Source organism: Anneissia japonica, unplaced genomic scaffold (assembly GCF_011630105.1).
Source record: "Anneissia japonica isolate Jap-2015-1 unplaced genomic scaffold, ASM1163010v1 scaffold199_len4679917_cov187, whole genome shotgun sequence".
NCBI classification, from domain to species: domain Eukaryota; kingdom Metazoa; phylum Echinodermata; class Crinoidea; order Comatulida; family Comatulidae; genus Anneissia; species Anneissia japonica.
In genome coordinates, this window is record NW_022686322.1 from 2,610,912 (window position 1) to 2,632,286 (window position 21,375).

The 21,375-nt window shown below is 32.0% G+C and overlaps 1 protein-coding gene across 1 annotated transcript in view; it reads left to right on the forward strand.

Annotated features, from left to right (window-relative positions):
- The window catches only part of LOC117115724 (autism susceptibility gene 2 protein homolog), a 60,923-nt gene that overhangs the window by 21,286 nt on the left and 18,262 nt on the right, over window positions 1–21,375 (forward strand). Inside the window, exons 2-3 of the mRNA XM_033259648.1 lie at window positions 10,981–11,032; window positions 19,468–19,795. The gene's annotated coding sequence lies outside the window, so the exon portion shown is untranslated. The remainder of the gene's footprint in view (window positions 1–10,980; window positions 11,033–19,467; window positions 19,796–21,375) is intronic.

Genomic DNA, 21,375 nt, shown 5'->3' on the forward strand with positions numbered 1-21,375 from the left:
ACTCAGTGTGATTACCTTGTTCCCATTACCACATCTCCGACCCAACCCTGTTCTTTTATTTATGTTATTTATTTCATCCTATTTTGGAATCACATATCCACTGAGTAAACAAAGTAATACATAGATATCCAATGTAAAGATATCAAATTATATATTTTTTATAAGAAAAATAGCTTTTTGATTTGAGGAAATTTAATTTTTGGAGAAAGCAATCAAATAATGCAGATACTACAGATGTCAATTCCCTACATTAATGCAGTTGCTAAATATATCCTCTATCACTCAGGCCTAGTATTAATTTCAACAGCAATCTATAATAATATCAAATAATAACAGCAATAATTTAGTTTCAATATCGGATCTGACTCAGCTGTTGGAGATTTTGCTGATAGTAATCTATATATTGGTAGTAATGCAACTAGACCTATATAATTGTTTTTAATTCTTTTGGTATATACCACTTCCTGAAAAAAGAAACCTTGGATGGGGACTAAAGATCCGTGCTTAGTTGTCTGAATTTAACTGCCTACTTTCTTAATCACTTAACTGATTGTCCTTTCGATAATCCCAGCTTACCGTCAAGTGAGCTATTCTGAATGGGGTCTTACCGTGGTGTAAATATGTCATGATTTTTAGTATGCTTTTACATCCATGTTAATCCTACTTAATCCTACTTAATACATCCCTATTGAAGAGCAAAAACCATGAAAGGTTTTTTATAGGCTGTTTTTATTCTTGCATTGAATAACAGATAGTCTGTGGTTATAACCTGTTTTTTGGTTGGACAGTCGCTTGATTTAAGTGTGGGAGTTCCAACTAGCATCCTCCTACTATATTATTTTTATCTGCTTGGCATACCTTAGGGATTGCCTGTTTGTATAGACATACCACTGCCAGTAGCAACATATCCACCTATTGTGCCATACCGATTATGCACAAGCTGAGGGAAAATAATGTTAAATAACAATTAGGTACAAAACAACTTTAACCATGTGTAAACAATCAGGTGAGGCTAAGACCAGCCAGATGAGTGGTGATTGATAGGTTCGGTACCTGCTTGGAGGCATCATTCATAGCTAGTTAACTTATCTCAAAAAACGAAAGAATTCAGACATGTAACTTGAGACGTATGCTGTACCTTAAAGGCAACCCAGTTAGAATCACCTTAGCCTACTTAATGTGAAAATGTGCCATTCTTCGAGGACCTGGTGATGTTTTTATGTTCTTTAAAAAAAAATATTTAAAATATTTGATGTTTGTGTGTGGTTAGGAAAAAGAAGTGGAATGTAGACATGAAGCTTGTGTTTAAACTAAAACAAAATGCAGAAAAAATCTTTATGTTAAAGTTTAGGTACTGATAAAAACATTAGAATAGAAGAAGCAATGAAATGTCTCATAAAATCCTATTATTTAGAATCATGTAGAATCATCCCAATGCTGTAGACAATTCAATTCTTATCAAGTGACAAATTAATGATAGACTTAATGATAAACTATGATTCAATGTGATACTTAAATAGGTGGAGTTGTTTTTAGCTATGAAAAAATCGTTCAGTATTGTAGGGTGTGATGTGATTGTGATACTGTGAGGGATGGGACTTATACAGTATACAGTAGGCTTATTTACGATACTCAACAAAGAACTTGTAAACAAGAACCAAGACGAAGGACATACAGCGATACATAGTTTATTCCGATTCCCATCAATGTGTGGATTGAATGAAAAAACGAGCCTTGTTAGTTTGTACTCCATTGAATAGCATTCTTCACAATGTACAGTATTTATTGAAAATAAAGGTCTTCTGTTCTGCTATCGCCTATTAGTTTTTACTATCTTTATATTGGATGTTATAATTACTGATAAAGAAAATTTATATTTCAACATAATGAAACTGGCAATAGGTTTTTTTAAGTCCTACAAATTTTTTCACCATAAAAATAATTAATTCAACTATATACTACTGGTGTCTACTGTAATGGTATTCAAATTTATGTTTCATTCTCTTTGAAGTAAAATGTTTACGCTCTCCGTGTTATGTTTACATTTTATGCAACAGTTTATTCTTGCGTAATGTCTCAATTAAAGCGTGCATTAATGTTTAGTCATACTTCATCAGTTATTATGGCCTAAACAGCAACACTGGCAAAGCTCACTTTTATTTCCAAAAAAAAAAAACCCCCACTCAATGACAATGACACGCATAGGAACCATGGTACTCCCATAACGCTGATTTTAAAAATACAAATGGAAATTAAATCACAGAAACCATGGTCAAATTAGGATGTAGGAAACTGTTCATTGACGCTTGGGTAATTAATTAATTAATTGATTAATTTGCTTAATTATCTGTTTAATTGCTACAAATTGAATAATCCATGAGACATGCATTAAAGTAAGAAATTGAAAAACAAAGGTTCAGCTATAACAAATATAAATCCATCATCTAATGTTTCTATTTGAGTGATTTCCTTTGGAAAAAGCAATGAAGAGAGGTGATTAATTTAATTTATTTCATCTTAATTTACTGAATGTTTATACAACAACTGTAACAATAATATAAATAAAATGCTAGCCACACCTGACCATGTTGTGATTTTAATAATAATATTCAATTATTTTCCATGCCAATTTAAATATTGATAATAAATGCCTTGAAAAAATTTAAAAAACGTAATTGTAGTAATCATGTTAACAAACGTTGGTAGTTGTTAGGAAAGAGAAGATGGTGGTAATAATCAGTGAATCAGGAGGAGCATCTTAAAAACATATACCAATTTGCAGGGTATAGGACAGCATTCAATCCAGATGTCAAAGGAACTTTTCTCAGAGAGTGGAAGAGGATTCACAATGCAAAACATTTCATTTAATTATATATATTTTTTGTATTGGTATTTATTTATTATTCAGTGTTGAGGTAATTGTTATAATTATAGTATTAATTATTAATATCTTACTTTAACTGTCTGTAATACATATGATATAAGTAATAATGAAAAGGATTATTCTTTTAATAGTTATTTATTTACAATTTATTGTTATTTATTTAAATATTTTGTTTTACTATATAATAATGCTTTACTGTACAGTAGCCTTGCAGATGATTTGTTACAATATTGTTCATTACACAGTTTCTGTGACACAAACATTTTATTTAAATTATGTCGTGTCGCTAATGTTTATTTTGAGAATCACATGTTGCCTCAGGCGTGATCATAGTAACAGCAGCGCCTGATCATGTTGCTCCCTGTCAATTTCCTTCCTTCTAAAATTAGCTCTCCTCTGGTAGATAATCAAGTTAAGGAAAGTTGTGAAGTCCATAAATGTAATAGATGGAAAATGCATTGGGTGGTCTAGGAATTTAGGAAAATAGTAGATGAAAAATCGTAGGATGATGTGGTGATGAAATTGGCATAGGAGGGATCCAAAAAGCACTATGCAACTGTCAAGAAAAGGTGGTATAAATGCTTGTTATTGTGTAAAAGTGGTAACTGCTAAAGTGATGTAATGAAATCTGCATAGAGATAAGGACTGGGAGATAGAAACAACAAATTTGTAAGTATTGTGAAGTTGACAGAAAAGCTGAAGGATGGGAGTATAGAAGAAAAGAAACAAACACGAACTGGATGGCATGATGAAGTTTGTGTGACTTGTAGTGTATAAGATGTGCTTGTAACTCATTTATGTTTAATATAATTACAGTGATATTGATTTTGTTTATGTTTGCTGTAATAATTTTTTAAATTATAGATAACATTTGAATTAAAATAGTCTTTCCCGCTTTTCTTCTTAAATCAGAAAAATTTGTTATTTGTTTATGTACTTAACTATTTAAGTTTGATCGCTTAGCTTCAAAGCACATTTTTGTTATATTTATATTTAATAGACTGAATAAAATCAATTGAATAAATTAAATAATAACTATGTACATATGTAAACCTAGTAATACACAGTGCCAGTATTAGAATAACAGCAGTTAAAAACAAAATAATAATATAGTATTAGCTTAAAAAAAATTGCTTTGTTGATAGACGAATAGTATATTCTGTGGTAACAGGTTGGCATAATAAAATCAGAATTGTTTTGCACATGCTTGAGAGAGGTATGTTATGGGCTCACCAGATTATGTGTTTTTAAATTTATGGGTGGAACAACAATGGACAAAATATGATTGATGTTTTTGTACTTTAGATTGGATGGTTTTGGCTGGCACCTGTTTGGGCAACCTTGTTCATGACTGTAATACTATTATAGTTTTTACAAGGTTGGGACCGTTAGTTGGGTTGCAGTATGTCACCCTGAATTAGGGACCAATCTACAGCAATTAACCCTTCCTCTCATTTCTGACAGCACAAGACTTGTTGTCTTTTGTTTATAGGTAGTATGACAGTATTGTAGTTTAGCGTTCTGAAAACTTTTAGACAGATGACACAATTCGGAAAGTCAAACATGAATGGCGACCTACTGGCCTCTAAATAAATACATAAATTATATAATTGATTATAACATTTTAGTAATTTAATAGATTAAAAATATACATTCATGATCATTATCAGCATCTCATTGTAATATTCATCACTACTAATTTAGTATACTTTACAAAGGTATGACCTCATAATTACTGACATCATATTGTTTGACCTACGGTATATTATAGCCCATGCTGAGAAAATTTAAGCAGAAATATTTGATATTTAGAATAGGCAATTCGAAAAATGAACTATAGATTGGAAAACTAAAGTCAAAAATTGATGATGTGTCGTAATAGAACATACCATGAGTTATCTGATAAAATTGTAAAACGTGTGATGGCTTGATCTTATTTATTAGTTTGCCTATGCGTGTGCGTCGATGTGTGCCACAAATCACTATGTAATCCATGGCCAGGTTTGAGGGGATAAAATTAATCTTTTAATCTCGGTACATTAGCTTAAATTATCCAGCCCTGCTGCAACCGAGCTTACAATTACAAATTTATCATGAAGAGATGTCGTCTGTAAGCTCTCTTAATTGATTGCAATATTGTGGATAGCAGTAAAGCCATCCAAGGGCACAGACTGCTGTATGCGGGAACAGCGAAGAGTTGAAGCAACTCGAGGTAATTCTAGGTAGCCAGACTGATCGTGAATATAGAGCACCGGCAGCTAAAAGCGAGGCCTCACCTCTGTTAAGCTGGTTGCGTCGAGGACTTGGCTCGACAATCACGTTGGGGAATTAGGACGAAAGTGGTTACTAATTGTACTAAGCTCCTAATCATGGCAAGGACAAGCAGTGTAAGCCAAACAGGAAGATTCAATGATTTCTTGTACTTGTGTTTGGTTGAAGGCATCTGCAGACTATTAGACTACTGAAGATACTTGAACACAGAGAAACATACCTAAAAATAAAAAAAACTATTCATTAAAATAAACTAGACAGTCTAAATGAAGACTTATCTACTCGGCTATCAAACGTTATTGTTATTAATGAACGGGCACTGCTGAGTGACTATAGACAGATGTTATAACAAGGAATGTGTTTGGACAATAGAGGGCGATATTCATGAGAACAAGGTTGAATTGTTTGTTGTGTGTCATTTACAGAGAAGTGTTGTCAATGGAGGTTAGATTCATTGTGGCTCTGGATAATATACCTTAAAATGGACTTAATACTTTGATATTTGTGTGTTTCCTTATTGGAATTTGTTTACATAAAGTTTGTAAGTAGGAGAGCTTTTTATATTTTGATATTACAAAATGAAAAAATCAAATCTTTGATCTGTGATTATGCTTTTAGATCAAACGTATTTTTTTAATGGATGGAACACCTGGTAGATTTTATACTTTACATCTATTATGTTAAAAAATTAGCATGAAATTACAAAATGTTATGAGTTTCCAGTATGTCTGGTAGATTTTCAGCCCAATTATAATCATAAGCCTGGTCAGATTCAAAATTTGTAGCTATTCCTTTTATATATAAGCAAATTTTTTATTACTAAATATAATGAAAAGTTCTATTTTTTAGAAGAAATTAGAAATGTTAAATTGCTGAAATACCACCAGAATAGTTCACAATATGATGTGCAATATTCAATATTGAATATGAAATTTTGAAGTATAACAAAGGAACGGTTCTCTAACATTCTAAAATTGAAACAGATTTTTCTTTGATGTACATTTCTGATCTGAGATCACTTTCTTTTTGTTATACATTTTGTCAAGGGTAATCTTATTGTATTGCATTTAATAAGTGTATTGATGTATACTGACACATCATATCTATTGAATGTGTTACATCACATCCTGTGGGAATAGGAGAACAGCTGCTGTTTTTAAACTCTGTCCACACTTATATGCCCATATATAGTCATAATGTACCTATATATGGTCGTGATGTGATGTCATCATGGCCATATTTAGGCATGTCACATGTTTTTAGCAAATAAAATTTTATAGTCTGGACAGAGATTTGAGATAACGCCCAAACAATAAATTAACCAGTATAATTTTTTATATAGTTAATACAGTTTCACATAAAATTCATAATTAAATAATTTTATTCAGGCAAAATGTAAAAGCATTATAAATAATTATTATATATTATTTTTTATTCCAAAAATATATGATACAATATTACTTTACTATCATTCACAAATGATATAAACAAAATTTGGATGATAGATATTATAAATGTAAATAATAAATAAAAGGATTACATAATTTACTATCATCAATTTATTGATGTACTGTGCCTTCTGTTGCTATTAAGTTGATGAATTTTTGCTAGTTTTCTCTTGAATTGTTATTGTAGCTTTAATGGTCCTATGAAATGAAACAAAATTAATTTGAGACTGTATTTATGTGATATGCTTGAATTATGGAATTTTTTTTACCACAATAATAATTAGAATCTTTGCTGTTTAGAATATATATGTTTATATATCAGAGTCACTGTATACTGTATTCAAGGAACACTTGTATCATTGTAAACTGTGTACATGCTACTCATAAATCATGGAGAACTACTTTTGAATTGTAGAGGTCGTGTGTACTTCGGAAACGTTGCACCATTACTCATGACGAGAATATGAACGCTAAAGTTTATGGATCTACTGCCTTTGGCATCATGTCTGTTGCTTACCTCTAGAGATAGATCAAGGATGATTAACGACTCCCCGGACGAAGAAAATGATATTCCAAATCAGCTTTTTATTTGCTGAACCATTTGCCTGGTTTATGATGTTAGTTGTGGGAAAATAGTGCATAAATTGGTCCTGGATCTAATTTCTCCCTGCTGTAAAAGATCCCTGATAACAGTTAATTCCAGCCAATTAGGTAGGCCACCTTAACAGGGTGTGAAAGCCTCGGGCTAGGCCCATTGATCACTGGTCTTTATGATCTTTAGTGTAACTACATATCCTATGATGTAATGTAAAGGTTTTCTACAGTGTAAGCCTAATCATTGCCCTTGTAGCCCAAAGAGTGAGTTCATAGCTAGATTTTATAGTCGGCCTAGGATTTTAATAGAAAATTTTTTCTAGTCTACATAATCATCGGTATATTTTGATTTCATCATTTAATTTTAATGATTCATGTGTGTGTTTGAGTGTATGCAATGTTTCTTTTTTTTTTCTTCATGTTTGTTTGTATTTTTATAATGTACTTTTGTAAATTTTGATGATTATGTATATAACCCTCTTTATATTAATTAATTATTGATTAATTGATTTGTGAATAAGATTTATATTTTTGTATTGTTTGAATAAATAAATAAATAAATAAATAGAATTATAATTTGTTTGCTATTGGGTGGTTTCTGGCTTAAAAACGGTTATCGACTAGACAATTGAAGTCTTATTGCCAACCTGTATTTGACCAAACTTACAGACAGGACATGAATATGGTTTGTTTCTATGAGATAAGATAAAATTTACATATTTATTGGTCTATTATGTGAACATAATTTTGTTTACTCGTTGGCACAACTATATAGTAAGTCTTAGGCCTGAGTATATTTGACAACATATCATATGAAATGAATATGAGTCATTTGTTTATATTAGATAAGATACAAATTTACATGGTCAGGTATAGGAGTGGTATGTAAACACTATTAAAGTTGTACTTTTTGAAGAATTTTATAACTATCTAATGATGATTGCATTTTATGATCCTGTTTCAGATTAGCTGGTAATGTTTTCCTCTAATTCTGATTGAATTTACAATATTTATTATCAAAATTGAATGTGAATGATCTCACAGGGTGTAATAAAGTACAGGTCACCCATGTACTCCAAATTTCACTCAAGGTCGAACAACAAATACAGTAGAAATAAAACACAAACCAAAAAAATGCAAGTAATATCCTTGATATGATTGCGGCTTTTGTAGGACCACTAGTCATGTTTACTACTCTGTACAAATGGAATGTGGAGTCTATCTTATTCACTTATGAATAACAACTACTGCTAGACAACTTTGAAAAACCGAAATTGGTTTGTTTTGATCAAACTTTTTTGTTGGATGGTAATTTTATTTAGCTTGTTGTAAATACCAGTTACATGTTTTGTCCTGATTTTGTTACAATCACTGATCTAGATCTGTGGTATACAGTACATAAAGGTGTATTACCTTTCTATTGTTATGAAAAGTTCAAAGTTTAGACAGTACAGCACTTTAGCAAGATATCGCTCTTACTCAGAACTTACGAAATGTATGTTTTTTTTCTCAGACTTGGATGTGGATGATTTTGTAAAATAATTGTAAAATTTAACACAGAAATGGAGAATACAATATTTTACCATCAAAATGTACTAAAAACACAAAAGCTCGCATTATATTAGTTATCAAACACACATTTAATCATTTAAATATTTACAAAGAAAAAGTAAGATATAACATCTTCATAATTACGTTAGAAATTGGGATCAGTGGTTTGTCAGTTGCGAAATGGCGTCGGGTTAAATGCATTTTGCAACGTTAACAATGGAGTAGTATCACGTGGTATCATGACGTAACACTGTAGTACTCTATGTAGCCTAGACTTTATTTGTAATATATAAAGATTGAATCTTTATGTTGAGCAAAACTCATTTAATACTGAATTATATCAAATATAAATATTAAATGTATAATTAATATTTATTGAGGATCGATGTCTGTTATTGATATTAATTGTTTATTACTTATTTGTATTTTATTTTTTGTGGAATCATTTATCAGCCAAACACCATTTCCATTCGTTCTAAATTGTAGAAAAAACATTATATAAATCAACTGTACCGTACTTCTCGGCTTCCGTGTGTTTTTTACGGCCAGGAATACACTGTATGTTCAGTATATGCCTGACTTAAATTTGCTTGTTATAATAGATTTTATTTATCCCACCCCTTCCCCTCACAGTGTATTGAGGCACTATAAATATCACCATTTTCATTCATCTTGAAATCCTAAAAAAATTTGAATTGAATGGAATTGAGCCTCTTACAAGGGATTATCATAGTGAGCAGTGGAAATCCTTTTTCCGAGATTAAATCCGTTCCTGTATTCCCTGGTGGCAATGACAATTGGATCATAGTTATCTTGCATCTAATGTGTTTATTGATTAGATCGCTAATTCAGTTTGAGAGCCTACATTTTGTGTCCATCGTCGTTAAGTCCTCATCTCCTGATTGTTGAATCAACAATGAACTTTGAAGACTTGAATTATAGAGTTCATTACTCATTAATGTGTCTGTGATGGGAGAAAGAGGATGGAAGGAGAGGAGATTACCATCTTAACAAATGATTTAATAAACTCGATCTCTACTATACATTTATCAAATACATTTTTTGTTTACATAAATTGTTAACTCTTCATGTAAAATTTATAATATATATAATTTATATTAAAAGTCAATGGTGACGTCATCTCTTTCATTTGCACTGAATTTTCCTATACTCGACTGATCACTAATTCGATATATAGTGACTCGGATTTGTTTGCGTCTCGTGTGCAAAAAGCTCAAAGCTGGGGTGTTTTTACATGGCGATGAATATTTCGTTACCAAGCTGTGAACGCAAACAGCAAACGAACAAATCTCGCTCTACGGCACTGGTTAATACAAATGAAGCCTAGACTGTCTGTCCTAGGCCAGTCCTAGAAATGCACAATGGTTATGAGATAACAAGGTGATTAACTTACAAAAAAAATCTGAAAAAATTAACTCTGATGTTTACAATACATTTTACTAATCTACTATACTTTTATCAATACATTTTTTTTACATAAAATTCATAATATATATAATCTATAATAATTATAAATATAGTTTAATTATTTTTGTATATTTTGTTACATTTATTTTTTTTTTCTTAATAATGAATATTAATAACGAAAATGGAATAGATTTATTAAGCTGAGATAAGTATAGATTAAAAACAGAATGTCTATTGAAAAAAAAAGATAATTTACAGAAATTATTGTTTATCTAACTTATTTTATGATTATGCCTTGAGCAAAAATTGTACATGAACATGTTAAGTTGTTTTGTCTGTAGCACACAGTAATTTAAATGGAATAAAAAAAATATTGAAAATTTATTGATCTGAATGTTTAATAGCTGTTTTAATATTAAAATCGTTTTGTAAATAATACATCAAAAAAATGATACTGTTGGGAAAAGAGTGTAACAGGCTTTAAAAATCTATTCTTAATGGTTGTGTGTTTGAAATAGAGCTTTTATGACAAAGGATTGATTGAACGCTTGTAAAAACCACGATAATTGTTACCTAGCCTCGGGCTGTTGTTTTGAGACTAGGCAGAAGTCAATATCTTCTGAATAGGGCAATCTGTTGCTATTGTTGTGAATTTCTACGTATAACAAGACACAGTTAGGCAACTCTGCCAGTCTTAATTGCACTCACTATGCAGACCTTACTAGCAATCTGCAAATGCCACATTATGCTGTACACATACAGGTTATTTAATTAAAATGCTTTTTTTGACTTGGTTTTTTGCAGAATTCGGATACTGAATCGGATCTTTTCCTAACGAACCTTGCACCAAACCCAAGTAAGTTGATTTTTAGGCCTTTTTCACAGATCTTGTGTTACTGACTGTTGTATCTAATGGAGTAGAATAATAAGCCTTATGTCCTTGTGCTTTGTTGAATTAACAAAGACATTTTTCCTGTGCATATTAAGTCCTTGTACCTAAACTGCAGAAACAGTACATTCAACCTTCTACCTTTTGAAGAAATTAAAGACAATTTATATTCATATTTGCTGTATTTCTAGGCCTATCGTAATCAAATATCTACTACTGTCTTGTACAGTATTCGTGGCCTGAGTGAGTGGTATCACCACCCACTTGGAGCAGAGGCTAGGCACAGTAGCATATTGACAGGAATTAGCCTAAGGCGGATATATGCTAGAATATCTGACCATTTTGTTGTGTTCCAATTATCTTCTCTGTTAGCCTCTCACTCAAATTGCTGGCAGACACGGCTGTCTGTCATTCATTCATATTCTAAATTGATTTGTATTTCTCATTGTTTTTTCTGTTATCAGTTATATCAATTTAAACATAATGAAATGTTTACCAGAATAGTAATTAATATTAATAATTTGATTATTTTATTATAGTAACTATACGATGATAATGTAATATTACGTAATGATAACATTCAAAATCTAAGAGAATTTTAGTATATTTCATTCTTAAATTTTTTAAATCACATGTAGTTTCATCATCTATTCTCTATTATTAAAATATTATTTCTATAAAGTAATGCATAAAACTCCTTTGAAATTTCATGGTAATTTTAATGTAAACTGTGTTGGCTATCACTGAAATTTTATTGTTTTTTTAGAATAAGAATTTTATCAAAAAACAGACTTATTTTTGATGTTTCGAATATCAGCTGCATTAGTCTTTGTTACAAGAAACTGCTAATGATGATGTTCGCAGTTATGGTCAACTAGTCAATGAGCTACCTCTAGTATTGTTATGGCTATGACAGGAGTGTCTTTCACATGCCCTTCCCTCATCATCAAGTTATTCGTGAAGAAATTAGGTTGCCGCTTGAAGTACATTCCTCATGGCCATAGCATTAGAAGTCACTAAGCATTTAGTAGACTAGAACTGTAAGCAAAATAATCATATCTTATAAATGCCGACTGATGGTAGTCAAAAAGTTGTCCACTTGTTTTTTGTTTAAGATTCCGTTAATTATTTTTGTTATTATTTATTATATTATTATTTTGTTAAATCTTTGCTTATGTTGCAGTACTGTGTCTAATCCTATATGAATAGATGAGAAATAATGGTTTAAATATTGATTCACAGTATTGATAATTATCCGTGGAGTTCACCGACATGTTTAACATCAGATGCTGTAGTATGAAACAAACTCCGAAAAAAGTTATTTCAGATTTAAATTATGTATACAATCTGAAACAATCGGAATGATCATTATTATATCTATAATTTTATTATTATTATTATAGTATAAATATATTCTTATATATTATTCTATATTGCTTCGCTTATATACTCTTATCAACATCCAGTGAAACATATCAAAACAAGTCCTTTTCCACTGATCTGTAGAGTTACTAAAATCCTTCAATTGATTAAGAATGTTGTTATTTATACATTTGTTATTGGCAAGGTCAATATTTTCTCCTAATTCTCAATCGAAAGCTAAGAACTTAATTTAAAGCAAGCAATTTAATATTTATTAAATTTGATTGTTTATTATCTCAACATATGCGGTATCTTTAAGTTCAATACTTATTACTATACAGAAATCTTTTTTTTTTTTTATATCCACAATGCAAAATTTTAAGGGATTTCCTGTCATGCATTTCTTCAGGATGAAAATTGGTTTTTAAGCTAATTCTTAAATGTCATTAAGCGATTAACCTTTGGTGGAAAACAGATGATGTTGATTTGCATCAATGGCTGGGGTTGCATTACTGGATGCTGGGTTTACAGACGAGACACATGCGGTTAATTTGTGTTGTTGTCCTCGGAGATTTTGGACAAAATACATTCATATCCATTAGGCTCTGGCGGTAAACATTTTTAAGATTTACGTGGCAAATTTGTGTGATTTACCTATATATAGGCATTATGATATCATATCACACCAATATGGTTATGATGATGTCATATCACACTTATATATGGTTATGATGATGTCATAGCATACCTATATGGACATGATGATGGCCAATTACAGGTAGTCATATTAATTACATAACTCTTAATAGTGTGAACAAACCTTTAATTTAGCAAATAATTTTTAAAAAAGAAAAGAAAAAAAAAACCTTTTTTGTCTCCTAGCATCTTTTTGGACCGCTACCTCTTTTTCTTTTACATTTCTACTCATACATTATTATTACATATTCCACATACCCTACCCTCTGTTTTGTGGCTATTTTTGAAGATGAAAAGGTAGAGAGTGGAAAGGGCCTTCATTCTCCAAACAAATCCTAACAAGATAGATGGGTTTATCTAATCCAGTTATTTTAATGTCATTAGTGATGAATGTTATAGCGTTTCTTGAACATAATTTTCATCCTTGATTAGCCTGTTACAATTTTTTTTTCTTCGAGTAATCAAGTGTATCCATGGTTCTGCTCATAAATACATCGGATCTTTTCACCCTACTCATCTTTCTCAGCCTCCTAGTATTCTTGTTTCCTGTGTAAGACATGTTCGCACAGGTGAATAAGCTTTCTCCTTTGCTTCTGTAACTCTCATCTGGTTAAATAAAAAACTAGCATTTCTGATCCTAATTATTTCACTCTAGCTTTGATAAAGAATTTCTTTCATTTCTCATTATAATAACACTCATTTGCAGTAACAAGTTATTTTTTAGCTTTATTATACACTACAGATTTAATAATGTGGCAATTACAAATAGCTTTTGAAATTCATAGTCAGTCAATTCCTTTTCTCCATAGCAATTTAATGAAAATGTTATGCTAAATTTGATATTATTTTGTTAATTTGATTTGGCAATGAGTAACAATGAAAACGATATATGCTTGATTCTCTGCAGTAAATTATGTAATTTTGAGTGACATATTGCCTGTTTTCCGTTAGTTAGTGCAATAATTTGAACCATTCATGAAACCCTATCGAGGGAGTCGTTAAATCACACCGGTTGTAACAAATTCACACAAAGCAGTAATTCGCCTGGGAGAGAAACAACTATTCTACTGGTTACCAATCACAGCCTGGGGCAGACCCAGCCTAGGCATCAAGAGACGTACAATTTGCCACCATACCAACAGCTCAGGAGATTTTTTCAACAGAGGATCGATGTGGAAAAAAATAACGTATGCAAATAATTACCTATTTAGAGGAGAAGGAGTGACTTGGCTTAAATCTAAATTGGATGAGGGTAAAAAATCAGTAACACATGTCGCCAATCCTTCGGGGAACAAGCGTTGATTTAGTTCTGACCGTGATCATAAGTGGTAATTTCTCATTCGTGTTGCGGGGGAAAAATTCAATTTACCAGACGGAAGTTAAATCTAAGGATTGCCATCATGGAATTGTTGCGAGGCCCCGCGTGTTCAGCTGCCAACACTCGTTCCTCGTAACTGTTTTTCATTCAAAACTCGGAGGAATTTTATCACGCGTACAGTCCTGGAAATACGTCATCGTTGCAGTAGCGATGGGATATCTTGAACAAGTTTTCTGATCGCTATCGGTTTCAGGAGACTCGACCTCTTCAGAATTGTTCGCATGTCCCAGAATTGCTGTCGGAAATTACAACCAGTACGTGGAGAGTGAACCCTGTAAAATTGATTTCCAGTTCTAACAACTAATGTGTGAACACACAAATACGGCTGTGTCTTTCGCTCTCCATATGTGGCTTTGTTTAATCAGTGTTTTGATTCTTGTTATACACTTAAGGAGATTCAGATAGAGACAAAAGACACAAGGTTCCCTTATTGTCATTGTAAACTGGATGCAACAGTAAAACATGTTTTTTTATGCTTAACTATGATTAGAAAACAGTGAAATTAAAGGTATTATTGATAGCAAATCAAATAATTTTAACTATAATACTTCTAAAATGTTTTATAAGTCATATTAACACTTTACTATATTGTATTGTATAATTGACAATAGTTCATTTACACTTTTATTATGAAAATTTTATGTAATACTAATTTTTATTTAGTGGTATAATATCAATCACATGAATGCCTGTACCTTTGCATTTAGTTTACTTGATTAAATATATTATAAATATATCTGAGTAAATAAAGGTGAATAAGTATATCTACAAAAGTTCACATGGTATAAGTTTGTTCAGGCATAGGCTTATAGTATTATAGATAATAATAATATCAAATTTCTATCAACAATGTTTTGTCAGTAAGCAACTTTATTTCCCAATTCCATTCTTTCAAATACAGTACAAATATAGAATTTTGTGAAAAGGGTGTCTACAGAAGCAAAGTGCTTTAATCATAAAGCCCTTATAAAGAGGAATTAAATCAAAGAGTATTAGTTGAATTTTTTTATTGTCAATTATATGATTTCAAGATGGCACCCAAATTTCTTAATCTTAATTTTGTCTTACTTTACTACTAATCCAAAGTGCAGAGAACATGCTACATAGTACCTGAATATAAAGGACTAATATATAGTACATACCTTTATCTAGTCGTACAGTTTTATTTATTGACTGTTAAACATTCACATAAAGATTTACACTTGAAATATTTTTTTGATTTAGTATGATCCACATTCTAACCCCGGATAATCCAGGCTCTACCTGGGAAAGTTTTTGGGATGATGTACATTTCCTTTGATTCTTTGGCAGGCCTTTGAGGTTCAAGGTTGGCAGTATCATAAAGTAGGGCTGAGTTGAATGTTACTGCAAGGCTCAAATTTAACCTTGGCCTAGACTTGTAGGTGACAGCTTATGCTAGTTTAACCCTTCATTTAATTGTAGAAAAGGTAATTAAATAAGTAAATGACATTGCTATAATTTGGGTTCATATTGGTGAATGATTATACACTTTTGATAGCAGATGTGAGTAAAATTTAAAGTTAATTTCTAAATTTATTCAAATTATTCTCATTCATATGTCCTTCAAAGTTTATTTAGTTAGTCATTATCTTTCAAATAATAATGATTACTTTTTAAGTTTTACCTTAAATTTACATGAAATGTTTCCATTCTAGCAAAATTTTAATCACAATGCCAGATCTAGAGGCTGGCAAAAGGGGCACTCAGTATGAAAATACAATAATAATAAGATGATGTACTATAAAAATTAAATAATTACATTATATACCTCAGATATCGCCCACAAAAGAAATATATTTTCAGTAAGTTCTGTAATATATAAAAAAACAACATAAATACAATAGCATAAAAACATGTTGAATTGTATACATGATTATAAGGACAGCTATATCACTGTTATTCTCATAAATATGAATTAAACACAATGTTTAGGCCTAAAAGATCACTAAAATTACAGGGTTGTGGTTCTATTGCAGGTTGTACTTTATAATATTGTATTTGTACAGATTTTTAAAAATAGTTTTAAGGTTATGTTGTTAGTACAGTACTGGAAGTGCACAGTAGTGCTTTGTGTTTTAATGATGGTATGCTCGGAGGTAGAAAGATGGGCAGACTGTCAAGCTTCCTGTTCAGGCACTCTTTAATTAAAGAGTAATTATCAGGAATTGTTCGCCGTATGCAAATTAGGACAATACCTGCAAGCTACTTTGGCCGGTGGGCTTATTAGCAGATTAGCTAGCAAAACATTTCTGATTTCAAATGCAACCTGCTTAATTGAGGCTGTCACAAATAAATTACACAAGCTTACAGGTGTTATTATTGCTTAGTTAGAATAACAGCCATTTAAATGTATTATGGTGTCACCTCTGGGCTGTTGCAGGCAATGAAAACGGCTCCAAGGGCAGACAAGATTGACTTTATTAGCTGAGAAGTAGAAAAACAAAACAGATCCATCATAACTTAGACCTAGGGCTAGCATTTGGTTCTTTGAAGAATCTATGCCTATTACTAAGGCTCTTAGAGTGTGTACTGCCTCTAGCGAATGAAAACAAAACAGTAGCCACTGTGGGTTGGATGCGGGATGCTGTCAATCTGCGATGCATGACCTAGCGAAGAGCATATCAAGCATTGTTTGATCAGTTGGCAGAATTAGCAAGTTGCATGCTTTAGATTAGCCAGCTAATGCATCGATAATTGTCATGCGATGTTTGGGCCGGGACCTCTTTCCACTGCTGATCAAGGCACGACGACAATTGCTACAAGTGTCGCAGCCTAGAACTTGTTTGCAAATTCATACGCTGATTTATGGCAATTTCTCTGCGCCAGAGTCCCTGTTGGAAGCCGAGAGAAACTAAGTAGGACCCGATCAGAAACTGCTGACCGGAAGCTTAACGGGATTGGGGCATTAAAGTGCAGGTGACACGAACTTAATTGACTAATGAACCAACTGTTTTAGCCTATTAACGGCCCGGTGTGCTCAGCCCACGACAAAATACCTCTGCACAGTCATGGTCTAATCACATTTTTTATATAAATTATTTTTGATTTATGATAATCCTTGTGGAATAGTCTGGTAGCTAACCAAAATTTTTATATAAATTATTTTTGATTTATGATAATTCTTGTGGAACACTCTGGTGGCTAAAAGGCCTACGGAAACCAACTAAGTAATTAGGATATTAAGTTTGAATTTCCTGATTTAGTTGTTGTAGCGGAGATGTTTATATTTTATTGGATTTCATCACAGGTTTTCGTTATTACCGTATATTTGGTAAAACTCTGAACTAGTAGAAAATATTGAAGTATGGGACAAATATCTATAAATAGCCCATTATCAACGACTACAAATACTGTAGAATCCCTTTCTCCCTTCCACAAATAAAAACAAATGAGATAAACTAATTACTATTTCTTTTTAATTTATTCAATATTGCTAAATAATCATAGAAGATATGAAAGCAAAATAATATGTGTGCATCATGTGAAATATGGAAATATTTGATGTATGTGTTAGTTTGATGAATCTGTCATTATTGGACAGATGGGCAAATGCATCACAGATTTCTCTCGATTTTGTTGTAATGATTCCTGGTTTTATAGTCTGTATGGATTATGTAATTACTTTGAAGTATTGTCCAACTTTATTCGCCATTAACAAATTCTTTAACATTTTTTGTAATGTCCAACTTTGAAAATGACATATTTGTATGCAGTAGAGGAAAATATATGGATAGATAAGCTCATGGGAAAAAGAAAACCAAATCTTTTGCATTACAGTACATTTTATTAGCTAGTATTCTTTCTTTTGCCCATTAATTTTTCTTTTAAAAAGTTTCCAAACGTAAAGGCATTGTTAGTATTACATTTAAGAATTTTTTGTATATATGCAGAAGTCTTGAAGCAACTCTGTATAAGGTTTAAACTATTCAACAACTGTAGGTTTACATTATATTGGAAATGTACAGTACGTGTTTATCAATAGAGCAGAAATCAATATGCTGATTCCTGCGAGAGAAAAGAACAGTGATTGAATTGGAATAGGCAACAAAAATCTAGATTGGATTTAATCAAATCCACTTTTCCTTTTGCAAACCATCATTGTTGAAAGCAGCCCAGTAGGTGGATAAGAAGAGTGACAGTTGGTTCTTGCTAGATTTCTAGGAACTTCCTGCTCTCAACATGAGCTCATTATATTTGTCATGAAAACATCGATTTTTATTAATAAAATGTTTCAGGTCTTCAAATAAAATTTTCAAATTAAACAATGATTTTAGAGGTGATTGCAATAAATGGCAATTGGATATCCAGTACTATCTTAGTTTTAATTTATATTAACAAATTTAAATTTTAAATCAATGTGATCAATTCTATTCACCAGGGTTTGCATTATACAGTAGTGATAATAAGCAATCTTATAGTCATGAGCACACACAAGACTATGTCAAAGGTCAAGGCTTGTATGATTGCATTTTTAGAGTCTAAATTAATATTACTCAACAGTTGATTTTTATGGTGTTGCTGAATTTCGCAACTATTATTGAAATTAAGTAACAATAAATTACTGGTTGTAAGTCACTGCACACACTATATTATGAGGTGTTATATTAATAAAATATTAAAAATAAAATAATATCAAAGCATTGATGATAATAATAATTCATAACATATTCAAAATACACTTTTTACTGTATTATTTTATTAATAATTTTAATCGTAATATATAGCGCTAAATGGTAATTCAATTGATATTAAATGGAATTAAATCATATTATGTACACGTGTCCTCCAAGATGTATTGATGTATATTTATCCATTTAAGTATAACATTGTTTTCGTGTCATACATTAAGGATGGATGGAGGTCAAGGATTGCTAATACCCATTCAATCACTATTTTATTTACTTTGACGAACATTGTATGTAACAATATTGTTTCCTCCCAACAGGCAAACCATTGTTACCACCCAAACCACTTCTCCAGCCAAATGCACCAAGTCCGGAACGCGAGTCTTGTATACAAAGAGATCCAGAGATTACAATTTTGGCTACGGCACCTGTTTCGGTGCAAATAAAACCTTGTCTACCAGACGTGCAAGAAATACCACGGGACCGCCTCCTCGAGCAAGAACAGGAGAGAAGGGAACGGGAAGAAGAAAAACGGGAGCGGGAACGGGAGCGTAGGGAATTAGAAGAGGTTCAACGAGAAAGGGAGAGGAGAGAGAGGGAACATAACGAGCAGAGTAGAGGGTTTACCAAAGCCCCGGGCTGGCCTAAGTAAGTACCTGCAATTAATTGTACCAAAATTAATCATTATGTTACTTAATATGACATGGTTGCACTACTGTACATGTTGTCATGAAATTCAAATAATTGATTGATCAGTCACTCAATCAAGAATTAGGTTAATTTGAAATGGTTGCTATACATATTGTAACTGCTGTAAAAACTCTGGTGTTTGTTATACCGTACTCTGTACCACGTACCTACAATGTGATGATGAGCTATGAAAGGTCAATGATAGGTCAATGTTATCAGGTCAATATGGTTGATCACATGAAGTCACAATCCCAATAGATGCGCTTTTTTTTCTTTAAAGTTAATTAGCAGGTGTTGTTGCCCCTCACCAAAGGAATATTAGTGAAGGACAATAACAAGCTTCATGCCTTGGGAAAAGTCTTATATCAGTGCCTAACAATTTAGAATATATTTATAAGTCTGTGTATTGATATTAGTGTTGTTCGTTGTAATACAAGCATTGTTTAGTCTTGTGCTATGCTTTGCATGTTTATAGTAATACAAAAAATAAAAAAGAAGTCATTGTAACCTACAAGAGGAGAGAGAAATATTGATCTTTTTCTTGTCAAATTTATGTGATCACTGAGGATTGACATGACAAACAAATGATATGGTAAACTGTAGTAATCAATACCTGTGCCAGTCATTAGTATCTGTCTGTAACATAGAGTTGTCTAATCTGCCGTTTTTACCTGGTCCGGGTGTGATCAACAAAATACTTGACCCTAACAAAAGAGGCCCGTTGCCTTTGATTAGAATATTAAATGTGCACAATCATTTTGAGCACAGTGTCTTGACAGGAGTTGTTTCCATACAAAGAGTCTTTAAAAGGATGATGAGAGATGAAAACCAGTATTGTCATCTTTAATTTACTTTAATCAGTCAGACACCAATTAGCCTAATCCAAGCTATTATTGGAAGTTAAGCGTGTACTTAGATTAGTTGCTATTGTACCCTGTTTAGAAATACTGTCTGTAAAAGCTTTTTACAGACTCCTGGCTTCGTGAAGAGAGCGTGTGTGTGTGTATGTGTGGTGTGAAGTGTTTATCAAGGGGCATTAGCGGTCCTTGTCACAGTTTGTACAACAGCGAGAGCATAGGACAGTGAGTCTTTGCTTGCTCAACATAAAACAAAGTACTGTGAGAGAATGCACTTTAGTACACATCTACCAATTCACAACATTTACTATGTTCTTGCCACTGTTAGTACTATATAGTATGGTATGTATTTTTTGCTCATTGGGAATGTTAAAGGCCTAAAGCTATAACTTACATAATCGATTATACTATTTATGTCAACTTTGGCATCTCAGCCTGGGAGTCATATTCAAGCTCTGGGAGCCATTTTGATTGAGAAAAGTTGATTCTTAGCAACTAAAGGTCAAGCTGAAGCAGCTGGGCAAATTAGATCTCTTCTCCCATGCAGTGACATATATTAGAGAAATATACCCATCACCTGTGGGATTTCCAAAAGGCTAATCAATAGAATATAATGTCAACAAAGTTCTGCAGAAATACTGCTACCCAGCCTTCTGAGCAGCAAATGCAATTACAAGAGCA